Here is a 27211-nt window from a genome sequence, read left to right on the forward strand (position 1 = left end):
AAGAGGATTAAACAAACAAGTCGTTTCGACAAAACAAGCATTGTAGGGCCTATAAATCATACAAGGTTTATAAGTCTTACATTTGTGTACTCTGTATAAATCAAAACTGTTGTACTACTTACTATCCTAATTCAAGTGGTGAGGAATATCAAACTATGGCTAAGACTAATCTTAAAACCAAAATTTAAAATTTTTTCTAAAATCGTAAAACATTATTGATTTTCTGACTATACCATAGTACATTTTATTGTTTCAATTAGTGCTTATACAAAATCTAGTAATTAGTGCAAGATGCTACAAAAAATTTCTTTCATGAAATGTAAGTATTTTATTTTCAATATATCGTATTATATCTACAGATCTAAACAAAATTTCTTACTCGACTTGAGTTCATAGGAATCTTATTTCTTTCAATATTTTAACATGAACATATTGTTAATACATCATTAAAAATTAAGAATTGAATTCTATGTAAAAAATTAATAGTAACATTGTACTACGTAAATTATCTTGGATAACCTATAAGCTTCTTCAGTAATTGTTAGGGATTTTTATTTAATTTTAGATATACTATAAAAATACAAACGACATATATGTATCCAGTAAAATGAAGAATGCATTGTAATTTATTGTTTGGGATCTTCGTCGATTCCAACGTTTTTAATAATGCATTATAATAATTTATAAATCATACTTGTTATTCGTTGGATTTTATTTTTTTGATATTTTTTTGTTTTGCCTTTTTTTTAATAGATGGTTCCGTACCATTTAACGGTAACATTTCCTATCTAGAAGAAACATTAGCAATAATTTTTAATACTAGGTAGGTACATTGGACATAAATAAATTAGACTTGATTTATCTTTTGAAAATAAGGTATTTAAAAATTGTTTTGTTGTATAATTATGTTTGATTTTTATTATTTTTATGTAAAAGAGACTTCCAAAATAATCACCCTTATATACAACGATTTATTAAGTCGTTTTTTAAATTTATAGTATTTGAAGTATATATTTACAGATTACCCGTTAAAAATGTTTTAATTTGTTTTGCACCGATAGTAAAACTACACAGTCAACTAATTTTATTCTACCCTTCTAAATTGTCGGAAAGTGTCCGTAGCTTTATTACATGTTTACTAGTAAAAAATCCAGACTGGTATCTGGAAAGTGGTTCTAAGGGCGCAAAGGAGCTAAAAGAGCATAAATTTTAAAACTAAGTTTAATTTGACTGGGAGGTGCTGGCGAAGCGCAAGGTCCTACTACCTAAAGTATCTCTTTTAAGCCATGAGCTCGATACTAATAATTTTACTGTGAAGATTAATAACACGAGTGCCATCAGATACGGCTATGAAATTTCAACAAACATCTCCTGGGGAGCTTTGTCACTTGAGTTATTTATCTGTATTGTGCGAATTAACATAACCAGAGAATAAGTTAAGATAAATTTATGTTTACAAGGCTACATCTACTCATTAATTCTATTAAGTAATCATTTGCTGGCCAACTACTCGCCGATATTGCCACAGCCTTCCTTGAGCGGTCGGTACTCAGACTCTGAAGCCCATCTGTGTCATGAGGAGTCCAGTCTTTACTTTAAATACGAGCTCGAAAAAAGTAACGTACTAGGCGATGGTTCTTTCTCCATGTGCCAGCATTGTAAAAATCGAACAACAAACATCAGCTATGCAGTTTGGATAATGACCAAACGTGGAAACCAGTATAAGCATGAGATCGACATACTTAGTACCTGTCAGGACCACCCAAACGTAGTCACATTAATTGAAGTTCTGGATGACAGCAAGTACGTTTATCTAGTAACTGAGCAGTTAAAAGGTGGCGAGCTAATCCTGCAGTAAAACGAACAGAGGTAGAGTACAAAATACTAGGTCAGCGAGGATACGGTGCGTCTCGCTTAACAGTCATATATTATATTCATGATTGAGATATCACCTACGTTAACATAAAGCCTAAAATTATACTATTTCAGAATCAAGGTGACGATCTCACGTTCAAGGTAATCATTATTACCATTATTGTTGTTGTTTATATTTTTGTTACTGTTTTTGTTTTCAGTGCTATTCTTATATGAGTCATGAATTTTTAAATGATTATATAATATATACTATAAAATGGAATTATGTGTATATAAAATATATATTTATAAACTTGCAATTTTTTTTTTTGGGAATCCCGGTATACTTTGGCTGGATATTGCCAAGTGGGGATGGTTACTAAGGCTTAATCGGTTACTTTGCGACAATGCATTCTTTAACGACTAGATAAATGGGTGCACATTGCCACTGTTAAATAAAGGTTCTCGTGCGCCAAAATGCGAGAGAGTGGAGGAAAACAAAGAGGTTTCAAAAAGTAAAAAGAAGCAGGAAGTGCTTATCGGAACTTGGATCGAGGCGTTACGGCCCAAGGCACATCGATAACACCAAGGGCCGAGCGAGTATCTTCCCCTTAGTCTTTTGTGGCGATTTTTTCGCGAAGAAAAAAAAAGAGAACGTAAGACCTTCAATCTTTAAAACGACAAAATTAGCAGATCTTGGCTCAATTATATAAAGGTATTGGGAGTAGTTCTTCCCCTGAAGAGTGTCAACCCCAAATGTTTCCGAAAATTCCAAGTTTTTCGTGTCAACTCGGTTTAGTGAGGTCTACCTGCATTTTGTTGCATAACAATGGTAACAAAGCTACCCTTTTTAGCCTTGACTATACAAAGGGGAAGAAAATAAATAAAAATAATCCCAATGCCATACCCATGGTCTAATGAAATCGTCTTAAATTTATCTTTACACACGAAATTCAAAACAGGTAGTTGACTAATGGGAAATCGGTGTCCTTAAGTAAGAGTTGGTGACAGGTGTATCACCGTTTTCTCCGGAACAGATAGAAAAATGTAACAGCTCGCTTACATTTTAGAGCATTATAAAGTCTGAGCCATCTTACCCGGACAAGACGAGCAAATGTCTTCGTAGCTTTATTATATGCTTGCTAATGTAACGTCGAGTAGCAAAGCACCATATATCTATTTTAAAAATTAACTAATTTGTTAAGTGTTGAATAAAGTTAACAAGGGCAAACATCATTAAATATTCATACCACACGCATACCACTCATTTTAGTGCGGCCACAAACAACAAAAACAAAGAAACAGCATATTGTGTAATTCAGTTAAACTTATGCAAAAATGGTGCACGATACTCCGTGACACTTCCTACCCCGGAAACGCTATGTGCAATATATTAGCAATAAGTAATAGCAATTCAATCGAGAAATAAATTCAGGACCGCCAATTGCTCTTCTGCGATTTTTTACCAGATTGGCCAATTTTCACTGTTGAAATTGGTACTGGCTTTAATCATTGAGATTATTATTAGCGCAATAATAGAGGAACCGACCGATTTAGCAAACTACGATAATCCGCGAATACGACGTTTTTTACCTATGCAAGAAAAGACGAAAAGAGATAAGTAACACCAAAATGTCGTTCCCTTCTTTTAAAACAATAGGAGCTGGGTGTGGGACATCGGGACTACGCAGGACTCCGTAGTCCTGAAAGCCTCTGTTGCAAAATTAGAGTCGGTAGTACTCGCTATTGAGAAATCACCCCCTTTTAGTACCGAACACGAGCCGACGAACTCAGCTTATATTGTCTTCTCCAGTGCCCGCGGTGTCGATCTCTAGCTATGAGGTGAAAGCCTTATCAATTCTCCAGTTTTTCATACAAGTACTATGTTGGCATTTTCTAGAAACTGTCATGAATCTATTCTCCAAGTACACATCCATGTTATTTTTAGTGTTGTATATTATTGTCTAGCTACATTTTTAACTTTCGCTTGTCTATACACTTTTTAATATGGTAAAACTTTTACTTTTCCGGTTTTCTTGTTCACACTCTGTTTTTCTGTTGACGGACTTGGTCGTCGTGTTATTTTACCTCTCATCTTGAGAAACTCTAAACATTACTTTTACCACAAAACATAATGTATTCAAATTTTTTTTAGCTTTTCTTAAAAAATTATTTACTGTACGTAACAATTTAATAATTATGAACATAGTATGTAGTGTGGTTCGAATAAAGTTGGAATTCAAATTTCATTTTTTTGTATACGATAGTTTTTGTCCACGTTAATGTATTTGCCATTTAATGTCTTGACAGTCAATTTTAAATATTTTCATTTATCTCAGTAACAGTTAAAGTAGAGAAACGTACGATTGACTTATAAAACGTGTAACTTTTTAAAATCATAAATTGATGTTTCTTATACATAGCTTATGGACCGTTTCGTATACCAACAATTCTATGGTAAAGCAATTATTTTTTTTTTTTTTTTTTTGGACAAGTGTACATGCTCGGAAGAAAAGAAAACTGGCTGTTTGCCTTGGGGAGTACCTGTGATGACTAGACTAGACTGATGAGGAAGACCACGGAATATTGATTCTCTATTGCTGAAAAAACTTTAATCGAGACACAAAACATCTAAATTAAAGCTAATAAAGCTCTAGTGGTTCAACCACAGTCTGCCACACGTGGAACAATATATACGGCATCATCTGACACATACGGGATGATAATTTTTTTCAAGAAACAGATACTCCAGCAGAAGATCCACCTTTGCGGGTTATTGACATAGATAATAATATTGTACAATAGGCGGATGATCCAGCGGAATGATATTTTCTCAGAATATAATAATCAGATCACTGCATAAAAAGCAGATGCTCAAGCAGATGACCGCTCGCATATCTTTGTGGTACCTGATCCTCATGATCCTAATCAAGCGAATAATAATCATGAACAGCAAGTGATTGATCAAGCTTGTAAATGATATATATACATAAGTTTACTCTGTATTTCTTACTGGCCAATATTATGCATTTAATTTCGTGCCTGCTTACTTGTAATACCGATGAAATTAAAAGATTACCCCACTTACTTTTGAAATATGATAGAAAAGAATCAAAGTACTTAAAACTCGATGTCCTTAGTAACACTAGATATTACTAAATACATGGATCACTCTCTAAGTCGTATTATTTCAGATCTGAGTTATTCATAACTCATGTATCAAAAACATTTTATAATTATTTTTAACTGTTTTTTATACCTACAGTCTAGCAGAAGGAGGACGAAAAGCCATGAGAGGAGAAATAAACAAACATATAAATGTAATTTATTACGTTGTCTTTGACAAGTTATACATTAATGTTTTCATGCAACATGAGGGAAAAAGATAGTAAAACTACTACTTTCAAATCATCATATTTGAGAAAAATACTTTTGGTGAAGATAAATTACTTAAACATTTTTTTTTCTAAACTACAGTTAATAAATTAAAAATATCAGAATGTTACTTGTCAGAACATTATATAAATTTTATTCCAACTGATGAGTTAATAGTTATTAGTAGACTAAGATTATATATAAACTTTTTCTATGATTCTGTATTATTTAGTTGAAAACCATTGATGTTTCATAAAACTACGATGATACTGCAATACTTTCATAAACGACCTAATAATTCATGTTAAAAAATTTCGTTTTATTTTTAGGGTGCTGCTATAAATAGCACAATTAATATAGTATAACTTATGGGATCATAGAAATACTTTGTATGTTCGTTAAGTTTCAAAACGCTGGAGTGATAAGTTTTAGGCACTTGATGACCCAGCGCTTGCATTATTTTAAATTTAAAATATTTAGACGTGTTTGAACACAACATAAATATATAATTTGTAGTTAAAGGACTTCATGATTTAAAACTAAATAGATTCAAACACGAAGAAGCCTTGGGTTTCTCACTTATCTGTCTAATAAGAACTTATCTTCGGAGCTTATATAGCTATGTAACTGAAAATCTAATACAGCCTTAACAAGTTTGTAGGAAGACACACACACACATTACACGCATTATAATACGTTATACCTGCCTCTGTCAACCATGAGCTTCTATGACTAATTTGGGCTCTCGTTCATTTTGTCTGCTGTTCCGAAGGCCTTCTTCTAAAGCGATTTATCTGAGTTCTGAGTCGTTCAAGCTCATGGCTGATCACATTAAGGCTGTTTATTATTAAGGCCTTGTGCAGAAGGCCATAATATCTATGGGTATGCTGTCTAACAAGTTGCTTAAGAAGTGCTGTCAAAGAAGTGAGGTTAGATTCTTTTCGTGTGAAGATATCAGAATTCGATAGGAGCGTGACTGAAGAGACACGGTCCAAGCTCAAATTGTATACTAGGACATGGTGAGAGCGAACGTCATCAATATACCGCGTATTCGCTTCATACAGCTATTTATTAAAGTAATATTCATCATACTCATTCATACATAATATGCATTTCATAAGATAAATTTTTTTCACGACATTATAAAAAAAAAAAACTAGTTTGCGGAAAATAGGTGTTTTACGCACTATTTTTAGTGTGGAAAATTTATTTTTCCTCATAGTATGTGAAAAAAGTGTACGGCAAATATTTTTTGCACAGTATGCAGCAAAATTGTGTGAAAAAGTTTTTTGCCGCACAGTGTGCGGAAAAGGTGTGTGGCAAAGGTATTTCCGTACACCAGAAGAGATATTTTCACATACCATAAATCTCGCATGAAACGAATTAAGATATCGTTTGAGTACAACTATCATAACCCAACCTGGTGTAAGTCTCAACTCTCAACTAAAATTCTTTTTTAATGACTTTTATTGTTAATTCCATTAAATTGTATCATATTATAATTTCAGAACATTTAATTGGGTACCATAATTCCATTTGGTTGGTGTGGGGTCCTTTGACGAAATTGGTTACAGTTGTAAAATTCTTTTAAAATATTTCTTTTTAAGTAATTCAAAGTTTAGTTTTTAAATTAAAATTTTGACTTAATCCGATTTCTGCTTTTATTTTTAAAGCATAAAATTACTTTTTTAATTTTTTTTTTTAACAATCGTTTAATATTTTTCAATCGTATGCCTAAGCTCCGCCCCCTGATCCTCCATTAGGGGTTACCACCCCTGGACCCCTTACAACCTTCCTTCCGAATCATCAACATACTTTCTATTTTCCTCACACTTATTGCGAGAAATATTGTACACAACTCGTACGGACGATTTTCCACACTCGTGTGATAGACTCGCACTCGTGGCTGGTGACGGTAACTCGTGCATTGCGATCACACTCGTGCTACGCACTTGTGTGGTCAACTGGCACTCGTTCCCGTCAACTCCAGCGACTCATGCGAGTCAATCATGACTCGTGCGGAAAATCGTCTTTTCTGCCTTAGTTACATAAACAGCTATTTTGCTATTAATTTTATTTTTTGTTACTACACATCAAGCTCTAGCCCATGGTATTTCTACTTTCTGCCCTCGGGATTTTATGTTGCAATGAATGTATTGTTTCAAATGACTTGTAGCCAGCCGTATTACAAAATATAGTTATTATTACTAAGATTATAATTTACTAAAATTATACATTTTCAGCGTAATTAACAAACTAACAATTAATCTTAAGAATGTAAATTTCGACTATTATACGTAGTCGCTCTGCTGACACGCGCCATATCTCCCCCACAATTTTGTAAAACACATTGAGTGCAGCAGTACTCGCGTTATCACTTATGTATCTTTAAAATATGCCACTCTCATAGCACGACACGTACACATGCCTATCGTTAAGCAATTTGTAAATGTTAGCTTAATTTTTTCCTTTTTTTTTTGTTTTTTTTTTTTTTTTTGTCATACGGTTATTTCCCAACACTTTGCAAACATTACGAAGATTGGAATATTTCAAAAGTCATGCTGCCTGAAGGTATGTACTCGTATACGTGTCATTAATAAATTCAGGTCAAAAATAAATTAACTATAGTATATAAAATAAAGAGTACCGAAATTTACTAACGTTAATCAACATCTTTAATTAGATTGAATCCAAATTTTTTAGAAGAAGTATTTACAATTTGTTTTATTTGCCTGTTACAGAGACTTGACTAATTTTTTAATCAATTACCTTTTCCAATGCCAATTCAGCTTGCCATTTTGAGGATACACAACATTAAAGTTACATTGTTTTTACTTTTCATAAAGCCAATAGAACTGTAGACAAAATTGCTTGATTAATTATCCGCATATTATTTTAATTTGCGCGTGCACAAGTTTACTCTTTTAAATGGGATTTTAGCTTCATTTGTAACGTAAAAATTCACCTATAGGCATAAAATACGTTACAAACATTCCACAGCTGATTTGGTAGGCCAATCAGGGCCAAGCGCAATATTCTACAAACTATTATGAACTTAATACTTTTGCAAAGTATTTTTATTTAGATGATAATAATCATATTTTATGTGCAAATATGTATTACAGAAACGTGAAGCAACAAGATTTGTAACTGTCCTTAAACATGGATTAATCTTAAACATGAGCTGTAATAAACAAACTGACTTTTTCATGTGTTGAAATATTGTCTCAAATTTTAAGGGTATAAAGGAAGTCTTGGAAAAAAATTTAAAAATTTGTATTTTCATAAGATCTACAACTTATAAACAAAAACAAAGTTTTTAGCAATCTTTATAGGACAATTAAAATTACTCATTAAATAATTATTTTATACAATGTTTTACAACATTTCATAAATACTTAAAATTGGCCCTTGCAGATTATCGATAACTTTGTTTTTGTTCAATTCAAATAAAAGGACGTGTGAGTAGATTTCTACTTATTATCTACAACTTTTGCATTATATAACTTTGTATTACGATGTCAACTTTATTCTGTTATGGGCTAACCTTCTTTTTTTTTAATTGTTTTCAAATATTTATAATTTTCTAAATCATGGGAGTTCAAACTTGGGTCAAAATATGTCGAACAAAAAAGTTGGATTTTTATGAGGTATACATCTTTTTTTAACTACACAAACACTTTCAATCAAAACCAAATAAAGAATGAGAAAGGCCTAGTTTTTTATGTTTACAATGTTTTCTTTAATTTTCTAAGTATGAAAACGTTTCTGGAAGAATAAATAAGAATATAAAAAATTTACTACTTAAAAGTTACTTGCAAAAAACTTATTATAATTTCTCGGGATACGCAATCTTTGCGCCAGTAAATTTTTCCCTTAAATAAAATTGTCTGGATGTAAAATATTAGGTTGTGGTATAAGAATGAAGCTAAAAATTAAAATTAAGCTGAATCTGACGTGAAATTTTGCAAATAATTTATTCTTGTGTCTTCGTAAGCGATGATTATACTTTTGGCACGGGAAAAAAATAAGGCACTTCCGTAAACCAGTTGTATCTAAAAATGTAAATATTGATTTTAAAAAGGGACTCCAGACCAAGACTTTTAAAGATCTTGTATGGAATATAATATAAACTATACCCCTCACGTCGAGACTTCTTGTCTTGGTATTGTATTGATTTAAGTAATAGGTGCAATATATCAACAAAATATAAAAAAATTTTGTATACGACTCAGACTTTTTAAATGATTCACTCTCTTATCAAAATACTGACTCAACAAATCAAGTTATTGTGAAAAATTCATAGTATCTTATTCTAACGCTAATGTATATTACTAAATACATTATACAATAATAAAATTTAAATAATTTATTTGAAAAAAATTTTAGTTATAGTTTTATCTTGAGTATTGAGATTTATACTTTTCTAATATGCCAATTATGCAACTCGTCATTAGTATTTGCTCATGCAACGCTTCACTGCATGCACAAAACAAATTTATAACAGTTAATTTGTACAATTAGCGCAATCCTATAGTAAAGTGGCACATCTGGCGTAGGACTGTTATTAAGCTGTTTCTGTCGTGAAATCGGAGCAAAATGCACAAAATTTCGGTGGGATGTATAAAAAAAAATTTGAATAGTATATGACTAACACCAAACAGGTAAATTATTATAATTTATTATCCTCTAAAAGACTAGATCTTTAAAAGCTCGGCTATTCCTGCTTGATCATACTGATAATAGATTTTTTATTTGTCAAGTCAATTCATCAATATAACACAATAGGGACTATAAGAGCTTACGATTCTCCTTTTTATCACACACTTACAGAAATATTTCCCGCAACAATTGCTCTCTTATTATATTCAGCCGCAACCTACACATCAGATTCATTGGATGTGTTCAGTCCTTAGTTAGTATGTCTTGTCAAGATATAAGATGTAGTTCTTGTCGTGCTTTTGTGTAGCCCAAGTTTGTTTAATCCCAGCAGGGTCAACTCATAAGTTAAAAATTTTTTACAGTCGTTTCTAACTGGGATTTTAAATTATATGGTTTTTACAATAATTATTGTTGTGTTTAATCTTAGAAAAATTCTGTCTTGGATATTGTTATTTTTATTATACATGACACGGTTAAAAAATGTACTATGGAATACTGAATAAAAATTTTACATTGATTACACCAATAAATCTTATTTTTAAGGATCCTAACCTTCTTTTAGTAATTTTTAGAGACTCAAACCGTATATTTATTTCTAAGCCCACATAACTGTGAGGTGTCAAGTTTTTGTCTCAAGCTTTTTAGCTAGTATCAGTATTTAAGATACTGAAAAACCACTATTCCAGTTTTTAAAAATGATTAGTAGATTTTTTCTGTGATGTATGCATCTCAAGAGGCTTTTTTTGGGTGAAACCAACACATCAGTAAAGCCTCTATATGGGTGATAAAAAGATCATTTAAAGGATTTAGAGTAAGTAGTACGATGTCTTACAAAATGTTATGTAATCAAGAATTTTCATGGAAGATACACTTTATACCTCAATATAATAATTTTCAAATTAACCAATATAAAGTCAATTAATTTAAAGGAGTTGTTATCTCGATCGGTGCATATAGTTATAACGTGACAGACAAAAAGATTTCTGATTGATACATTACGTATTAATATAATAAGAACAACGAAAAATCAAATCACTTTTACACTTGAAATCGTAAAAAATTGAAAACTTAGTATTAAAAGCATTTAAATATTTAATAAATTAATTTTTTCCGAATAAAAACCAACTCTGATGCTTATATGTAACAAGATAAAATAGCTTTATTTGAATTCAAATCTCATCTGTTATTGATTGGTTTTAAACGTACGTAATTTATTAATTATTCTCCGCCGATAAATGATTTTCCGTTTTTACATATTATTTTTGATTATAGATTTAATTTTAATATTAAAATATTGAGAAAGGTTTAAGTTGCACCCTGTTAATAAAGATTCGTCTCTAAGAATTTTATCTGACTCTAATAGTAATTTAATTGTTTGATAACTAAATATAACCGTTGTGATTTAAAGTTATAAAATACTAGAACGTGCCATCGACAAAACAGCTTTGCATTAAAACTTCAAAATGAGTAAAAATCTCACACAAAGTAGACACACTTTTACAACTTGTATCACCAATGAAAAAAATTATCTGTTTATTCTCAGATTATCATGTTTCCTTATAAAATTTAATTTAATCCTCATTTTTTTACTTTAAGTTATATAATTACTATCATTAATAATTCCATCATTATGAGTGAAAGGTACAGGCAATGTAAAAATAATTCAGACACGTGTCCCCACTCTATCCCGTTATTAATATAAGTACTATCGAATAATTTTGTGATTTTTTTTTGCCATTAATAGTCAGAAGGAAACAACCAGCACCTGAGAATACTGACGAGGAGGCCAGACCCGCCGAACGAGTTTGCCTGCAAGTCATTCAATTTTACAATATTTGCAGTAAATTTACAATATTCGATGCTAAAACCACTGAACTAACTATCAAATTCACTGCGGCAATCGTCAAGTTGCGTTTAATGTACACAAAAAGGGTTGAGTTGCGTCTCGGACATTGTGTCTTATGGTTGAGTTGCGTCCTTGTTGATTTAATCTCATAATCGAGTTGCAACCACGTTTATATCATTTCATAGTCTGGTTCTGTCAAGGTCATTAGGCCGATGAGTCATAACAACTTTTTCGGCACACTGGATCTAAGCTTCAGATTAATCACTATTGATCGTTTTCTCCTTTTTCTCTTTTTGTCATAGATGATTGAGAGACCAACTCACTTGAGAGATAAAAGTCTCTTTCTATTAATTAATAATATCATTATGGCGTTAGAACACTTAGGTCTTGGTGAAATTATTGAGAGGAATGGCTAAGACAACTTGTAAAAGAATTAACTGAAACATATCATACAATCAAGCGGCGAGGCAGCGTTAAGTAAACAAATCAGCGTAGGAATTTAGCAACCCTAACGTTACGTATACTTAATTAGGTACGTGTGCGGATAAATAATTTTTACTTGGCACAAAGTGCAAACAACCTTTCATCCTAATCTAATTTTTGATACACACATCCTTTATTTAAATGTTGGAAATAATAAGCACAGAAGTCAAAAAACCGAGAGGATCAAACAAACAAGTCGTTTCGACAAAACGAGCATTGTAGGGCCTATAAATCATACAAGGTATATAAGTCTTACATTTGTGTACTCTGTATAAATCACAACTGTTGTACTACTTACTATCTTAATTCAAATGGTGAAGAAGATCAAACAATGGCTAAGACTAATCTTAAAACCAAAATTTAAAATTTTTTCTAAAATCGTAAAACATTATTGATTTTCTGACTACACAATAGTGCATTTTATTGTTTTAAAGAGTGCTTATACAAAATCTAGTAATTGGTGCAAGACGCTACAAAAAATTTCTTTTATCAAATGTAAGTTTTTATTTTTAACATATCGTATTATATCTACAGATCTAAACAAAATTTCTTACTCGACTTGAGTTCATAGGAATCTTATTTCTTTCAATATTTTAACATTAACATATTGTTAATACATCATTAAAAATTGAGAATTGAATTCTATGTAAAAAATTAATAGTAACATTGAACTACGTAAATTATCTTGGATAACCTATAAGCTTCTTCAGTAATTGTTAGGGGTTTTTATTTAATTTTAGATACACTATGAAAATACAAACGACATATATGTATCCAGTAAAATGAAGAATGCATTGTAATTTATTGTTTGGGATTTTTGTCGATTCTGACGTTTTTAATAATGCATTATAATAATTTATAAATCATACTTGTTATTCGTTGGATTTTATTTTTTTTGATATTTTTTTGTTTTGCTTTTTTTTTAATAGATGGTTCCGTACCATTTAACGGTAACATTTCCTATCTAGAAGAAACATTAGCAATAATTTTGAATGCTAGGTAGGTACATTGGTCTTAAATAAATTAGATTAGATCTATCTTTAAAAAATGAAGTATTTAGAAATTGATTTGTTATATAATTTTGTTTGATTTTTATTATTTTTATGTCTAAAAAACTTCCGAATTAATCACCCTTATATACAACGAATTAATAAGTCGTTTTTAAAATATATAGTATTTAAAGTATACATTTACAGATTAACAGTTAAAACTGTTTTAATTTGTTTTGCTCCGATAGTAAAACTACACAGTCAACTAATTTTATTCTACCCTTCTAAATTGTCGAAAAGTGTCCGTAGCTTTATTACATGTTTGCTAGTGAAAAATCTAGACTGGTATCTAGAAAAATGTTCTAAGGGCGCAAAGGAGCTAAAAAAGCATAAATTTTAAAACTAAGTTTAATTTGACTGGGAGGTGCTGGCGAAGTGCAAGGTCCTACTACCTAAAGTACCTCTTTTAAGCCATGAGCTCGATACTAATAATTTTACTGTGAAGATTAATAACACGAGTGCCGTCGGATACGGCTATGAAATTTCAACAAACATCTCCTGAGGAGCTTTGTCACTTGAGTTATTTATCTGTATCGTGCGAATTAACATAACCAGGAAATAAGTTAAGATAAATTTATGTTTACAAGGCTACATCTACTCATTAATTCTATTAAGTAATCATTTGCTGGCCAACTACTCGCCGATATTGCCACAGCCTTCCTTGAGCGGTCGGTACTCAGACTCTGAAGCCCATCTGTGTTATGAGGAGTCCAGTCTTTACTTTAAATACGAGCTCGAAAAAAGTGACGTACTAGGCGATGGTTCTTTCTCCATGTGCCAGCATTGTAAAAATCGAACAACAAACATCAGCTATGCAGTTTGGATAATGACCAAACGTGGAAACCAGTATAAGCATGAGATCGACATACTTAGTACCTGTCAGGACCACCCAAACGTAGTCACATTAATTGAAGTTCTGGATGACAGCAAGTACGTTTATCTAGTAACTGAGCAGTTAAAAGGTGGCGAGCTAATCCTGCAGTAAAACGAACAGAGGTAGAGTACAAAATACTAGGTCAGCGAGGATACGGTGCGTCTCGCTTTAGCAGTCATATATCATATTTATGATTGAGATATCACCTACGTTAACGTAAAGCCTAAAAATATACTGTTTCAGAATTAAGGTGACGATTTCACAGTCAAGGTAATCATTATTACCATTATTGTTGTTGTTTATATTTTTGTTACTGTTTTTGTTTTCAGTGCTATTCTAATATAAGTCATGAATTTTTCAATAATTATATAATATATACTATAAAATGGAATTATGTGTATATAAAATATATATTTATAAACTTGCAATTAATTTTTTTGGGAATCCCGGTATACTTTGGCTGGATATTGCCAAGTGGAAATAGTTACTAAGGCTTAATCGGTTACTTTGCGACAATGCATTCTTTAACAACTAGATAAATGGGTGCACATTGCCACTGTTAAATAAAGGTTCTCGTGCGCCAAAATGCGAGAGAGTGGAGGAAAACAAAGAGGTTTCAAAAAGTAAAAAGAAGCAGAAAGTGCTTATCGGAACTTGGATCGAGGCGTTACGGCCCAAGGCACATCGATAACACCAAGGGCCGAGCGAGTATCTTTCCCTTAGTCTTTTGTGGCGATTTTTTCGCGAAGAGAAAAAAAGAGAACGTAAGACCTTCAATCTTTAAAACGACAAAATTAGCAGATCTTGGCTCAATTATATAAAGGTATTGGGAGTAGTTCTTCCCCTGAAGAGTGTCAACCCCAAATGTTTCCGAAAATTCCAAGTTTTTCGTGTCAACTCGGTTTAGTGAGGTCTACCTGCATTTTGTTGCATAACAATGGTAACAAAGCTACCCTTTTTAGCCTTGACTATACAAAGGGAAAGTAAATAAATAAGAATAATCGCAATGCCATACCCATGGTCTAATGAAATTGTCTCAAATTTATCTTTACACACGAAATTCAAAACAGGCAGTTGACTAATGGGGAATCGGTGTCCTTAAGTAAGAGTTGGTGACAGGTGTATCACCGTTTTCTCCGGAGCAGATAGAAAAATGTAACAGCTCGCTTACATTTTAGAGCATTATAAAGTCTGAGCCATCTTACCCGGACAAGACGAGCAAATGTCTTCGTAGCTTTATTATATGCTTGCTAATGTAACGTCGAGTAGCAGTGCACCATATATCTATTTTAAAATTTAACTAATTTGTTAAGTGTTGATTAAAGTTAACAAGGGCAAACATCATTAAATATTCATATCACACGCATATCACTCATTTTAGTGCGGCCACAAACAACCAAAACAAAGAAACAGTATATTGTGTAATTCAGTTAAACTTATGCAAAAATGGTGCACGATACTCCGTGACACTTCCTACCCCGGAAACGCTATGTGCAATATATTAGCAATAAGTAATAGCAATTCAATCGAGAAATAAATTCAGAACCGCCAATTGCTCTCCTGCGATTTTTTACCAGATTGGCGAATTTTCACTGTTGAAATTGGTTCTTTTTTTAATCATTGAGATTATTATTAGCGCAATAATAGAGGAACCGACCGATTTAGCAAACTACGATAATCCGCGAATACGATGTTTTTTACCTATGCAAGAAAAGACTGAAAGAGATAAGTAACACCCAAATGTCGTTCCCTTTTTTCAAAACAATAAGAGCTGGGCGTGGGACATTGGGACTACGCAGGACTCCGTAGTCCTGAAAGCCTCTGGCGCGAAATTAGAGTCGGTAGTACTCGCTATCGAGAAATCACCCCCTTTTAGTACCGAACACGAGCCGACGAACTCAGCTTATATTGTCTTCTCCAGTGCCCGCGGTGTCGATCCCAAGCTATGAGGTGAAAGCCTTATCAATTCTCCAGTTTTTCATACAAGTACTATCTTGGCATTTTCTAGAAACTGTCATGAATCTATTCTCAAAGTACACATCCATGTTATTTTTAATGTTGTATATTATTTTCTAGCTACATTTTTAACTATCGCTTGTCTATACACTTGTAATATGGTAAAACTTTTACTTTTCCGGTTTTCTTGTTCACACTCTGTTTTTCTGTTGACGGACTTGGTCGTCGTGTTATTTTACCTCTCATCTTGAGAAACTCTAAACATATCTGCAAATTCATATAATAAAGTTTTACTTTTACCACAAAACATAATGTATTCAAATTTTTTTTAGCTTTTCATAAAAAATTATTTACTGTACGTAACAATTTAATAATTATGAACATATTATGTAGTGTGGTTCGAATAAAGTTGGAATTCAAATTTCATTTTTTGGTATACGATAGTTTTTGTCCACGTTAATGTATTTACCATTTAATGTCTTGACAGTCAATTTTAAATATTTTCATTTATCCCAGTAACAGTTAAAGTAGAGAAACGTACGATTGACTTATAAAACGTGTAACTTTTTAAAATCATAAATTGATGTTTCTTATACATAGCTTATGGACCGTTTCGTATACCAACAATACTATGGTAGTGCAATTATTTTATTTTATTTTTTGGACAAGTGTACATGCTCGGAAGAAAAGAAAACTGGCTGTTTGCCTTGGGGAGTACCTGTGATGACTAGACTAGACTGATGAGGAAGACCACGGAATATTGGTTCTCTATTGCTGAAAAAACTTTAATCGAGACACAAAACATCTAAATTAAAGCTAATGAAGCTCTAGTGGTGCAACCACAGTCTGCCACACGTGGGACAATATATACGGGATCATCTGACACATACGGGATAATAATATTTTTCAAGAAACAGATACTCCAGCAGAAGATCCACCTTTGCCGGATATTGACATAGATAATAATATTGTACAAAAAGCGGATGATCCAGCGGAAGGATATTTTCTCAGAATATAATAATCAGAATACTGCATAAGAAGCAGATGCTCAAGCAGATGACCGCTTGCATATCTTTGTGGTACCTGATCCTCATGATCCTAATCAAACGAATAATAATCATGAACAGCAAGTGATTGATCAAGCTTGTAAATGATATATATACATAAGTTTACTCTGTATTTCTTACTGGCCAATATTATGCATTTAATTTCGTGTCTGCTTACTTGTAATACATAATGAAATTGAAAGATTACCCCACTTACTTTTGAAATATGATAGAAAAGAATCAAAGTACTTAAAACTCGATGTCCTTAGTAACACTAGATATTACTAAATATATGGATCACTCTCTAAGTCGTATTATTTCAGATCTGAGTTATTCATAACTCATGTATCAAAAACATTTTCTAATTATTTTTAACTGTTTTTTATACCTACAGTCTAGCAGAAGGAGGACGAAAAGCCATGAGAGGAGAGAAAAACAAACATATGAATGTAATTTATTACGTTGTCTTTGACAAGTTATACATTAATGTTTTCATGCAACATGAGGAAAAAAGATTGTAAAACTACTACTGTCAAATCATTATATTTGAGAAAAATACTTTTTGTGAAGATAAATTACTTGAACATTTTTTTTTCTAAACTACAGTTAATAAATTAAAAATATCAGAATGTATCTTGTCAGAACATTACATTAATTTTGTTCCAACTGATGAGTTATTAGTTATTAGTAGACTAAGATTATATTCAAACTTTTTCTATGATTCTGTATTATTTAGTTGAAAACCATTGATGTTTCATAAAACTACGATGATACTGCAATACTTTCATAAACGACCTAATAATTCATGTTAAAAAATTTCGTTTAATTTTTAGGGTGCTGCTATAAATAGCACAATTATCATAGTCCAACTTATAGGATCATAGAAACACTTTGTATGTTCGTTAAGTTGCAAAACGCTGGAGTGATAAGTTTTAAGCACTTGATGACCCAGCGCTTGCATCATTTGAAATTTAAAATATTTAGACGTGTTTGAACACTACATAAATATATGATTTGTAGTTAAAGGACTTTATAATTTAAAACTCAATAGATTTAAACACGGAGAAGCCTTGGGTTTCTCACTTATCTGTCTAATAAGAACTTATCTTTGGAGCTTATATAGCTATGTAACTGAAAATCTAATACAGCCTCAACAAGTTTGTAGGAAGACACACACACACGTTCCACGCATTATAATACGTCATACCTGCCTCTGTCAACCATGAGCTTTTATGACTGATTCGGGCTCTCGTTCATTTTGTCTGCTGTTTCGAAGGCCTCCTTCTAGAGCGATTTATCTGAGTTCTGAGTCGTTCAAGCTCATGGCTAATCACTTTAAGGCTGTTTATTATTAAGGCCTTGTGCAGAAGGCCATAATATCTATGGGTATGCTGTCTAACAAACTGCTCAAGAAGTGCTGTCAAAAAAGTGAGGTTAGATTCTTTTCGTGTGAAGAAATCAGAATTCGATAGGAGCGTGACTGAAGAGACACGGTCCAAGCTCAAATTGTATACTAGGACATAGTAAGAGCGAACGTCATCAATATATCGCGTATTTGCTTCATACAGCTATTTATTAAAGTAATATTCATCATACTCATTCATACATAATATGCATTTCATAAGATAAATTTTTTTCACGACATTATAAAAAAAAAAAACTAGTTTGCGGAAAAAAGGTGTTTTACGCACTATTTTTAGAGTGGAAAACTTTTTTTCCCACATAGTGTGTAGAAAAAGTGTACGGCAAATATTTTTTGCACAGTGTGCAGCAAAAATGTGTGAAAAAGTTTTTTGCCGCACAGTGTGTGGAAAAGGTGTGTGGCAAAAATATTTCCGTACACCAGAAAAGATATTTTTACATACTATAAATCTCGCATGAAACGAATTAAGATACCGTTTGAGTACAACTATCATAACCCAACCTGGTGTAAGTCTCAACTCTCAACTAAAATTATTTTTTAATGACTTTTATTGTTAATTCCATTAAATTGTATCATATTATGATTTCAGAACATTTCATTAGGTACCATAATCCCATTTGGTTGGTGTGGGGTCCTTTAACGAAATTAGTTACAGTTGTAAAATTCTTTTAAAATATTTCTGTTTAAGTATTTCAAAGTTTATTTTTTTAATTAAAATTTTAACTTAATCCGATTTCTGCTTTTATTTTTAAAGCATAAAATTACTTTTTTTATTTTTTTTTTGAACGATCGTTTAATATTTTTCAATCGTATGCCCAAGCTCCGCCCCCTGATCCTCCATCAGGGGTTACCACCCCTGGACCCCTTACAACCTTCCTTCCGAATCATCAACATACTTACTATTTTCCTCACACTTATTGCGAAAAATATTGTACACAACTCGTACGGGACGAATTTTCCACACTCGTGTGATAGACTCGCACTCGTGGCTGGTGACGGTAACTCGTGCATTGCGATCACACTCGTGCTACGCACTTGTGTGGTCAACTGGCACTCGTTCCCGTCAACTCCAGCGACTCATGCGAGTCAATCATGACTCGTGCGGGAAATCGTCTTTTCTGCCTTTGTTACATAAACAGCTATTTTGCTATTAATTTTATTTTTTGTTACTACACATCAAGCTCTAGCCCATGGTATTTCTACTTTCTGCCCTCGGGATTTTATGTTGCAATGAATGTATTGTTTCAAATGACTTGTAGCCAGTTGTATGATAAAATATTGTTATTATTACTAAGATTATAATTTACTAAAATTATACATTTTCAGCGTAATTAACAAACTAACAATTAATCGTAAGAATGTAAATTTCTACTATTATACGTAGTCGCTCTGCTGACACGCGCCATATCTCCCCCACAATTTTGTAACACGCATTGAGTGCAGCAGTACTCGCGTTATCACTTATGTACCTTTAAAATATGCCACTCTCATAGCACTACACGTACACATGCCTACCGTTAAGCAATTTGTAAATGTTAGCTTAATTTTTTCCTTTTTTTTTTTTTTTTTTTTGTTTTTTTGTCATACGGTTATATCCCAACACTTTGCAAACGTTACGAAGATTGGAATATTTCAGAAGTCATGCTGCCTGAAGGTATGTACTCGTATATGTGTCATTAATAACTTTAGGTCAAAAATAAATTAACTATCGTATATAAAATAACGAGTACCAAAATTTACTAACGTTAATCAACATCTTTAATTAGATTGAATTCAAATTTTTCAGAAGAAGTATTTACAATTTGTTTTATTTGCCTGTTACAGAAACTTGACTAATTTTTTGATCAATTACCTTTTCCAATGCCAATTCAGCTTGCCATTTTGAGGATACACAACATTAAAGTTACATTGTTTTTACTTTTCATAAAGCCAATAGAACTGTAGACAAAATTGCTTGATTAATTATCCGCATATTATTTTACTTTGCACGTGCACAAGTTTACTCTGATAAATGGGATTTTAGCTTCATTTGTAACGTAAAAATTCACCTATAGGCATAAAATACGTTACAAACATTCCACAGCTGATTTGGTAGGCCAATCAGGGCCAAGCGCAATATTCTACAAACTATTATGAACTAAATACTTTTGCAAAGTATTTTCATTTAGATGATAATAATCATATTCTATGTACAAATATGTATTACAGAAACGTGAAGCAACAAGATTTGTAACTGTCCTTAACTATGGATTAATCTTAAACATGAGCTGTAATAAACAAACTGACTTTTTCATGTGTTGAAATATTTTCTTAAATTTTAAGGGTATAAAGGAAGTCTTAGAAAAAAATTCAAAAATTTGTATTTTCATAAGATCTACAACTTATAAACAAAAACAAAGTTGTCAGCAATCTTTATGGGGCAACTAAAATTACTCATCAAATAATCATTCTATACAATGTTTTACAACATTTAATGGATACTTAAAATTGGCCCTTACAAATTATTGTTAACTTTGTTATTGTTCAATTCAAATAAAAGGACGTGTGAGTAGATTTCTACTTATTATCTACAACTGTTGCATTATATAACTTTGTATTACGATGTCAACTTTATTCTGTTATAAGCTAACCTTCTTTTTTTTAAATTTTTTTCAAATATTTATAATCTTCTAAATCATGGGAGTTCAAACTTGGGTCAAAATATGTCGAACAAGAAAGTTGGATTTTTATGAGGTATACATCTTTCTTAAACTACACAAACACTTTCAATCAAAACCAAATAAAGAATGAGAAAGGCCTAGTTCTTTATGTTTACAATGTTTTCTTTAGTTTCCTAAGTATGAAAACGTTTTTGGAAGAATAAATAAGAATATAGAAAATTTACTACTTAAAAGTTACTTGCAAAAAACTTATTATAATTTCTCGGGATACGCAATCTTTGCGCCAGTAAATTTTTCCCATAAATAAAATTGTCTGGATGTAAAATGTTAGGTTGTGGTATAAGAATGAAACTAAAAATCAAAATTTAGCTGAATCTGACGTGAAGTTTTGCAAATAATTTATTCTTGTGTCTTCGTAAGCGATAATTATACTTTTGGCACGGGAAAAAAATAAGGCACTTCCGTAAACCAGTTGTATCTAAAAATGTAAATATTGATTTAAAAAAGGGACTCCAGACCAAGACTTTTAAAGATCTTGTATGGAATATAATATAAACTATACCCCTCACGTTGAGACTTCTTGTCTTGATATTGTATTGATTTTAGTAATAGGTGCAATATATCAACAGAATATAAAAAAATTTTGTATACGCCTCAGACATTTTAAATGATTCACTCTCTTATCAAAATACTGACTCAACAAATCAAGTTATTGTAAAAATTTATAGTATCTTATTCTAACGCTAATGTATATTACTAAATACATTATACAATAATGAAATTTAAATAATTTATTTTAAAAAAATTTTAGTTATAGTTGTATCTTGAGTATTGAGATTTAAATTTTTCTAATATGCCAATTATGCAACTCGTCATTAGTATTTGCTCATGCAACGGTCCACTGCATGCACAAAACAAATTTATAACAGTTAATTTGTACAATTAGCGCAATCCCTCAGTAAAGTGGCACATCTGGCGTAGGACTGTTATTAGGCTGTTTCTGTCGTGAAATCGGAGCAAAATGCACAAAATTTCGGTGGGATGTATAAAAAAAATTTAAATACTATATGACTAACACTAAACAGGTAAATTATTATAATTTATTATCCTCTAAAAGACTAGATCTTTAAAAGCTTGGCTATTCCTGCTTGATCATACTGATAATAGATTTTTTATTTGTCAAGTCAATTCATCAATTTAACACAATAGGGACTATAAGAGCTTACGATTCTCCTTTTTATCACACACTTACAGAAATATCTCCCGCGACAATTGCTCTTTTATTATATTCAGCAACAACCTACCCATCAGATTCATTGGATGTGTTCAGTCCTTAGTTAGTATGTCTTGTCAAGATATAAGATGTAGTTCTTGTCGTGCTTTTGTGTAGCCAAAGTTTGTTTAATTCCAGCAGGGCCAACTCATTAGTTAAAAATTTTTTACAGTCGTTTCTAACTGGGATTTATATCCAAGCATTGTGACACTGTTTTCAGCAAAAAATACTTATTGTCCTATATTTCTTACAAGGTTTTAAATTTTAGTTTTCATCCTTTCAAGTATTTGAGTATCTATGAGGATACAACAAATAACTAAATCGTGCACTAGAAATAGATAGTAGTACAGTACAAGCTCTAATAATAACAATAATAAGAGCGATAACTAGCAAAAATATTCATTCACCTAAATCAGGTTTAGAAAAAAACAGAAAAATGTTGAATCCTGATCAAATGTATGTTATTTTATTGACATAAAAAGTTTAAGGAATAAAGATTATTTAACCGTCATAATACGATGGAGTGTATGTGTAAGAATACACCTTAAAACTAGAAAGTTTTACAAACTATTAGATGAAACTACTATTTCTAAGTTAAATAAATAATCTTTTTAAAAATGTACTTTATAAAGTATTTTTTCATAAGGATAAATTTAAATATTTTAAAGTTTCAAACTCTGAAATCAATTTTCAAAAAACAACAAAAATATCTGAAATATATTTTCATCAGTTAAAAATTTTGCAGTTCATAAATAAAGTCCTGTCAACACTTATTAATATTTTATAGGCATTATGTAAGCATCACAACACTAACTGCATTTGTAATAAATGTTGCGCCCGTGGAATTTATATACGTATAAAATTAATAATAAATAGATCATTTTTTATGAAACGTGCATACATTGAAAAACACATATCTACAACAAACTTATGATGGGATCATTTTTCATTTGGAGCCGAAAACACCAAAACTCGACTCTATGTAAAATTTGATGTTTTAGGCTCGTTTTAATGCCCTGTGTACTTGTGTTTGTGTTTCGTTATGTTTCATGCGAGGAAAGAGGAGAGGATGACGAAAAGATATAGCCAGTGAGGATGAGCAAAGAGAAGTGCGAGCGGGAAAAAGGAGAATAATAAGAAAAACTGTGTAATTAAAGGACTATAAGTGGTGATAGCGTGAACACTATGTGCGCAGTTATATCTACTTGTACATTTTAGTGTGAGTCTGTTGGTCGGTGGGAAAATAGATGGGTTGTTGATTTGTAGCGATTATTGTAATTATTGATTGTATTGTTACTGTGTCTTTGGTAAAATTGTAATGCGCCGGGAATATAAGGAGTGTATGTATACATGCATATATATATATATATATATATATATATATATATGTATATATATATACGTATAGTTAAGGGGGAAACGAGACGTGTGCGAGCTAGGTCGTATGAGAGAAGTAGGGGAAATAAAGAGATAGAAGAGATTTCGAGGCAGTATCGAGGCATCATCTGCAGCCTGGCTAAAGACTACGCAATTACGAGAAGTAGGATGGCAGTGGGCGACATCGAGAAGACACGACGCCGGCATCTACCCTGAAGATGATGGTCTAGAGATATTTCGCGTAGTGCGTGGTAAAGTTAGCGACTAGTGGGGAAGTGAGGGAGAGAGACATAGTATGTGTGGCTTCGAGGTGAGGTTGTCGAGTGTAGGATGTGTCGAGGAAAAGGGTAAAAAGCGGGCGTGTGGATGAGCGTGTGTGGTTGCTGGTACTGTGTCTTTTTTCGTGGCTTTTTTCGTGGTTGAAGAGAAGATTAAGATGTGTACGCGAGGGGGGGGGGACGAAGTTACTAAAAGAGTGAGAGAGCGAGAATTAGTTTGTTCGAGAGGAAGACGTTCGGGCCGGGGAAAACAGCTTGGTGGGCGTGATCGCTTGAATCGCGAGTGAGTCAATGCATTCGAAATGACGGGAAACTGTAGCACTGCGTGTTAGAAAGAGTGTGTGTGTGGGTATTCAAAGCGAAGCGTTGTCTGAGTCTCGGCAGTTGGCGAGAGGTCGACGGTTCGCTGCGATAGGACGTAGTGCGTGTGTTTATTCGAAGCGAAGTGTTGACGGCTGACCGTTGCGGTAGGACATCGTAGTGTGTGTGTGTGTGAGTGTGTGTGTAACTGTTCGCAGCGTTGTCTGAGACTTGGTAAACTGGTGGGTAAGGCCGATGGTAAGGACTCCTTGTGACAATAAGTGTACACGTTCGCAGCATCATCTGAGACTCGGCACACTAGCTGGTGAGGCCGCCGGTAGGACACCCTGCGGACCAAGAGAGGATATGTAGTGTGTGTTCTCGTCATCGAGTTGATGCGTGAGGTAGCTCAGGATCGAATGCGTTTTGTTATGGCCAAGTGCTCTCGTGATCGAACCGGGTTGTCGTAACGTCGGAGCGAGCCATTCTCTAGGTCGAGTGCAGGAACTTTGAGTGTGTGCGTGTGCGTGTAGGTGTAGGTATGCGGGGTATGAGAGCAAAAGTATGTATGTACTGCGAATTGCGAGTTAGTGCTGGAGGTAGCGTCGATTCTTTAGAAGTGTTCATCTATTGTAAATGAAATAGAGAGTAGTCTAAAAGTGAAATTCGTGTTGGTGTATTTATTTGTATGAGTGAAATATTTTCATCCTGGTCGTTTTCCTCGGGAACTGTCCGCCTCCCGACGAACAGTCCGCGACAGGGCCTCCTCTAGGTAAGAGTCTACATCGGGAGAGCAGAGCTGAGCCAAGCCAAGGCGTTTGAGACAGTATTGGGTCGCAGAATTTTGTTGTTTTAGGTGTCATATGTGATCGGAGGTGTTTTAGTGCATTGTATTGGGGCGGCTTCGCGTCGACGTGAAAACGTCGATTCGGGGCTAAAAATGCAACGTTACAAACTTTATCACAATTTTAAATTGAATACAATAGTATTATGGGTGACTCAACAATGCTTAAAAACATAAACAGTATTATTCTCTTCAATTGAACCTATGTAACCCCTTTTACGATTGCAATTTAATTTAACTCGTAATAAGGTAAATTACCACAAAAAAGCGAAAGTGTGATGAGCCGAAAAAAGAAAGATATATATAGTGAAAGAGAGTGGGAGACAGAGAAAGTAAGCGACAAAAGAGTGACTAAAAGAAGCATGATTATTTTCTGTGTGCAAGTGGTTGAGGGGAGTGCTGGCGCTACTTGTCACTGTTACATGCGGTCTTATAGAATTGTCCGGCAAATCCGCTAGTGGTAGCCGCGTCATTTTCTCCCATTTACTTTATCATGAAATGTCCGGCAAAATGGTGACAGCACTGACCTTGCACACAGCGAATAGAAGCTAGCAACTTAAAAAACTTAGCTTAAAGGGACGAGCAGAGCTTGCCAACTGGCTAACCTCATGCCTTAGCCGCTGCTGTACTATTTTACCTCCAGATTACGCGAGATTTGCTGTTTTGAACCTCTGATGCCCTCTTACGTCTATATATGCGAATATGTGTGTATGAACATTCATACACACATATTCTGTTTTTCTGCTTTTTTACGTGTTATAAAGCTGAGATATTTTTAACTATTATGATACGTGAAAATAACGAAAAATGATACTTTTAATATACGTAGCGGACGAGTGACTTGTGCTGCATTTATCGTCTAAACTAGCAATGACAAGGGATAAATAATTTTTCCTACCTTGGGCATTTTTGAGGGCTGGGTGTGCCCTCGGTAGGAAAAATAGGGTTCGCCCCTGATGTGCATTCAACATGGGCAAGCCATACGTAACCAGGTATAAAAACTACTACTTTCTTGATAAATAGTATTATGATGGAGTTAATCAAATAAATACTAAAAAAATTAATCTTTACAGTAAAAAAATGTAAGCGTACTCACTGATTCCTCGACGAAAGATGGAAAGATGCCCCAGCTGTAACGAAAGTCCAAATAAGTTATGCTTGAATTCCTTAAGAAGAGACCACATTCAGCGTTATCTAATTCTCAGGTACTCCAAAATTTGTAGTAACTTAAGCTGTGAAGAAAACTATACAATATTAAGAAAAATCATAACATATCAAACAAAAATGCGGTGTACATAAAAAAAAATGTTAATATTTTAGAAGCATTATAATTGAGTTTATTAACTCAAAAACCCGTGCAGTATATGAGAAATAAATATGTAAAGGTACATTCGTTAAAACAAACGCGTATCGATACAAATAGATTTAAATATCTATGGAAGCAATCCTGACCGATATCACGCACACAAAAAAGTTCTTGTATATGAGAAATCGTTATATAGTTGAAGCTTAAATGATAAAAACGACAAAAAATTTAAGAAATTGATTTTCAATAAAACTTTAATTGTTCGTTCACTTCAAAGCGTACATCAATAAAAATATTTTTCCTGCTCGAGCAACTTGCAACGTTGAAACGATACTTTTTTGAGGTTTTAAGAATACTTGATCGACGAAACTCAGCCAATGTTTCTAAATAGAATATTAATACTAAGACTATATCAAATTTCATAAACTATATCTTGGCACTAGTCTAGACCAAAAGTTAGATAATTGATAAGTACAATAGATGTCGAACTGAGAGTTTTATTGGTGGAATATGAATTTAAAAACTGAAATCAACATAAATTAAGAAGAAGAAAAAAATTTCAATAGAATAAGGGAGAAAAACTTAGCCTCAAAATCCTTTGTCGG

General features: G+C 32.8%; 1 long non-coding RNA gene across 1 annotated transcript in view; it reads right to left on the reverse strand.

Annotated features, from left to right (window-relative positions):
* LOC111643277 (uncharacterized) overlaps positions 1–26510 on the reverse strand; it is an 89503-nt gene extending 62993 nt beyond the window's left edge. Inside the window, exon 1 of the long non-coding RNA XR_016293323.1 lies at positions 26397–26510. This is a non-coding gene — a long non-coding RNA (uncharacterized LOC111643277). The remainder of the gene's footprint in view (positions 1–26396) is intronic.
* Between the last annotated feature and the right edge of the window lie 701 nt (positions 26511–27211).

Source organism: Copidosoma floridanum, unplaced genomic scaffold (assembly GCF_036245765.1).
Source record: "Copidosoma floridanum isolate Cflo_tuat_1 unplaced genomic scaffold, Cflo_Japanese_pri ptg000029l, whole genome shotgun sequence".
In the NCBI taxonomy this organism is placed as follows: domain Eukaryota; kingdom Metazoa; phylum Arthropoda; class Insecta; order Hymenoptera; family Encyrtidae; genus Copidosoma; species Copidosoma floridanum.